Below are 4,385 nucleotides of genomic sequence, written 5' to 3'. Positions count from 1 at the left end.
AAACTTTTTATTTTTAACTGCAATGCCACTGGCTACTTAATGATATGGTTTGCATTTCTATTACAAAAAAAAAAAACATTTCATGTTTCTTGGCTGTCAAAATCGTAACAAATTTGAGAATTTTGAAATGCCAGGTAAATTAATTAGTAAATTAATTAATAAGTAATTAATATTTTCTGAAAGAACTACTAGCCATTTTTTGAAGTAGCCAGTGGAATTGCAGTTAAACCTAAAAAGTTTCAGTTATGCATTAAATTAAACTCTCCTTATTTGTACAACCCAAAAACGTTAAATAATTAACTTTGGCAGCTAATTATGCAAATCGTATCCGCTGTATCTATTTTTCATTTCGTGAAAGTTAAACAATTATAAAAGTCTACAAGTTTATCTGTAATTACTGTAAATATATCTTGACCTGAAATAGGAGGCACCCCCTTAACTACATCTGTGCCAACTACACAGGAAATTCGCTTGTTTAGCCACAATCTAATATGATACATCGTAAGATGGGTATAGCAATTTTCAAAGAATGTCGATAGATAGGAGCAGCATCCAACTTTATAATATATTTAGAATTCTGATTCACGCGTCATTTAGCTTCAAAATGGGCCTTTTGCTCGATGAGTTTAACTATAAAATAGCAGGTTGTTTTAATGTGGCTGAGACTGCAAACCAAATAATTTTATGCAGTTGGTTTTGAGGATCTGATAAATCTATAGTGTGAATGCATACATATATTTTTGGATACTGTGTTGAGAAATAAACATATTGTTGATTGAATTATGAATTTAAGTTATATGTAATTTTTTTTCATTTACTTAAAATCTTTCCCTTGAAAAAATAATTATGTGTGGAGGTAAACAGATAGGTAGTAGGAACGTGAAAAATTTCGCTACATTAATAATCGAAGTTAAAATGAAAACGACCTCCTAACACCATTTACCTCATTTGGACCCCAATTTTTTTTTGTTTCAATGAAGTTTTACGCTATTTATTTGCTGATGTGTTGTTACCATATTTGTTTAACAATTCTCGCCTGTATAAGCCTTTTTTAAAGATTACTAGGATTATTAATGTGGCATGAGTCTACACAGTTATGGTTTTTTTGCTAAACAGTTGCTAACCAGTCTGACTTCATCTTCGAAACAGACATCATCTCAGTAGACTAGTGACTCCATGCCTATTGTAACTCCTAACTGAGGGTAAACGACCAAAAATTAACTAATAAATTAGTCCAAAACAGGGCAAACAACAAGATGTCGCGAAAACCCCGGGTCGGGCTAGCGGGAGTTGGTCACGGAGGGCATTTAGGGCATTACTCAGGCTCATCAGTCATAAATAAGAAAATGGCTTGATTCTAGATCTCACCACTTTAGTAACAAAAAATATTATAAATTTTAGCATGACAAATTTATGCAAAACTCAGTAAGAACGGTGCGAACTCTTTGCAGATAAAGTAAACAAAATTAAAAAAAAAAAAAACTAACTCTAAATTACTTGAGTCCACAATATATTGTAGGCCTACCCATGTGTTATCAAATTTGGAGTTCTATGCTCGAGAAAATTTACGAACTCCGTTTTTTATTATGCAATGCCTCGGGGCGGAGTAAAAACAGCCAAGTTGCGCCGAGGTGCCAAGTGGATACAAAATGACAAACTCTAAAATGAAGCGGGCCCTCAAAAACTTCGACACTCAGTTCAGTTAGTTAAAGTTCCCCGCGGACATGCCGGGGAAATAATTAATGGGGTTCTTGATTCGTCGCGGGAAAGGCGTGTCCAGAAACACGTGTTGAAGTTATGAAGATATCTCAGAGATTTGTGCACGCAAAAATAATTTGTTGAACGATTTATGCAATGTTCGTCTAGGGTAGGGAGTCGGTTACCTTGCCGTGGGGGGCTGAATTGTATCCCCTCGGAAAGGGTACCTTTCATACTTTTGGTGGCGGTAGTGTAGCTGGGTAGGAACTGGAAAGGTACCCTTTCCGATTTCTTAAAATGTTTCGGTTTTAATTCAAATATGCACTGGATAGGTATCCCCTCGGAAAGGGTACCTTTCAGGATTTTCTGTACACAGCAGAAAATAAACTGGAAAGGTACTTTTTCAAAATTTTGCTCTTTCATAGTCCAATCAAAGTCATAAATTAAGAATTAAGAAAGAATTTTTTTTTACATTTCATTTGAAGTAGTTTTGAATCATGTCGTAAGTAACGAGTCATAGGTAAAGATCATAAGCAATATAAAAAAAAGGCGGTTGTCTGTAAAGTCGGTTTACGGACGATAATTTTACGTGTTAACGTCATATCAAATTTTTTAAATTGCTGCTTTTAAAAAGCCCGCCTTAACCCGTTTGATATTAAAGAAGATTTTCTCGGACGGTGGTTGGCCGGTTCTTACACGCTCGGCTCAGGCGGAACGTGACAATGAGTCATGCTTTTTCGTGCGTGCAGCGGGCGTTCATCGATTTATAAGACGTTATCACGTCAAAAAAATACTTTAAAATATTGTGGACGATTGGTTGGGTTAGTATAGCTACATTAAAAATACTATAAAATCATGTGATACCTTTCCTGTGCATATTTGCATTTAAACCAGTGGTTCCCAACCTTTTTTTGATCAGGGACCACTTTAATTTCATTATTATTAGCAGGGACCACAAGGTTAAAAAATAATCTGTATCAATCTAGAAATAAACTTTAAGCCTAATCGTTCAATGTTAATCGAAACGTTTAACATAAGCAATCTAAAAAAAAAATAAACAATAAGTAACAGTGTTATGATTGAAAACATATATTTTTAGTACACAATTTAGTTTGCATCAATGAGATTTTTGAGCTTGCATCTTCTGTACAAGATCCTGAATTCTTTGGGTAATATTTTTGCTCAAAGCTACACGCATATCATCACTTACTTTCAGTCGATTCCTGGATTTGTTTTTAATTATCAGTAATGCAGAAAATCCTTGTTCGCATAAATAAGTTGTTGAGAAAAGCATAAGATAGCGCAAAGCGATTTCTCGAATTTTAGTATATGAAATTTCTTTCTTACACCAAAACGTCTCCAAAGAATCATATTCAAAATCGTCCTTACAATTCCTGTCATTTTGTAATTCAATAAGATCTTCTTGGATTTCTTCTGAAACTTCTCTAGCGTTAGTGTCAAATGGTTGCGTATCAGTTTTTGGTCCACACTAGCTTCTGTATTGTTATATTCTGGGAAGAAACGGTTGAATTCATCAACCAACATTTGCAAAAGACATTTCATGTTTTTTTGTATGCTTTCCCTAAAAATGACATATTTTTTGTCGTCAAGGAGTGCCTTCAATGTTGCAAACGCACTCTAATTGCCCTCGCCAACTTGACTTATCCATAACTTAAGTTTGCAAATAAAAGCACGAAGTTTATCTTCAAAATTAAAAATATTTGAAAAGCCTTCTAATTGTCTGTTTCCTGAACCTTGCATTTGCAAGTTCAACTTATTTAAGTGTGTAAAAATATCCACAAGATATGCCAAATGCATCTGGGATGTCAAATCAGAAAACTGTACTAGTAAGTCTTCCATTATTTTCTCACCTAGAAAAAACTCAATCTCTCCTCTCAGCTCATATAATCTTTCCAGCATATTGCCTTTCGACAACCAACGAACCTCTGTGTGAAAGAGGAGGTTCTCATGTTTGGAGTCCATTTCAGTACACATTTTGTTTTTTAAAAAGGCGTGAATTTAAGACACGGCTTTTAATGACATTTACTACTTTTATGGCCAATTTCATTGTATCATTAAGGCATTTAAGAAGAGTCTTGGAAGCTAACGCCTGGCGATGAAGGATACAATGCGATGTTAATGTTGACGGATTCCTGGGATAAAGTTGCTAGACCGGAATGTGATCCTAACATCGCAGAAGCACCATCCGTACAGAAACCGACTAGATTTTCCCACATAATGCCATATTTCTGGAAATATCCAGTTATTATATTCATGACGTCGATACCTCTTGATGTCATTTCCAGTTCCTGAAAAAACAACAGTTATTCTTTGATTATGATATCGTCGTCTAAAAAGCGGACAAAAACATGTAAATGAGCACAATTATAAATGTCAGTGGATTCATCGCACTGCAAAGCGAAGAATGGCGACATTTTAATTCTTGAAACAAGTTGCTCCTCGATATCATTTGACATGACAATGGATGAATCGTTTCTAGGTGACGTTTTAATTTCGCTGGCTTCAAGCCTTCGTTCGCGAGAACAGTTGCGCATATAACACATTGTGGTTTTATTTCTCCATTACTTTCTATCGAAGTAAATCCAAATTTAATGTAACTATTATAATATTTTCTCTTAGGCGGCATTTTCTGAAAACAAAACCAAAATGCAATAGAATGTACACTG

This window comes from Bacillus rossius, chromosome 12 (assembly GCF_032445375.1).
Source record: "Bacillus rossius redtenbacheri isolate Brsri chromosome 12, Brsri_v3, whole genome shotgun sequence".
Taxonomy (NCBI): Eukaryota; Metazoa; Arthropoda; class Insecta; order Phasmatodea; family Bacillidae; genus Bacillus; species Bacillus rossius.
This window is presented reverse-complemented; position numbering follows the sequence as displayed.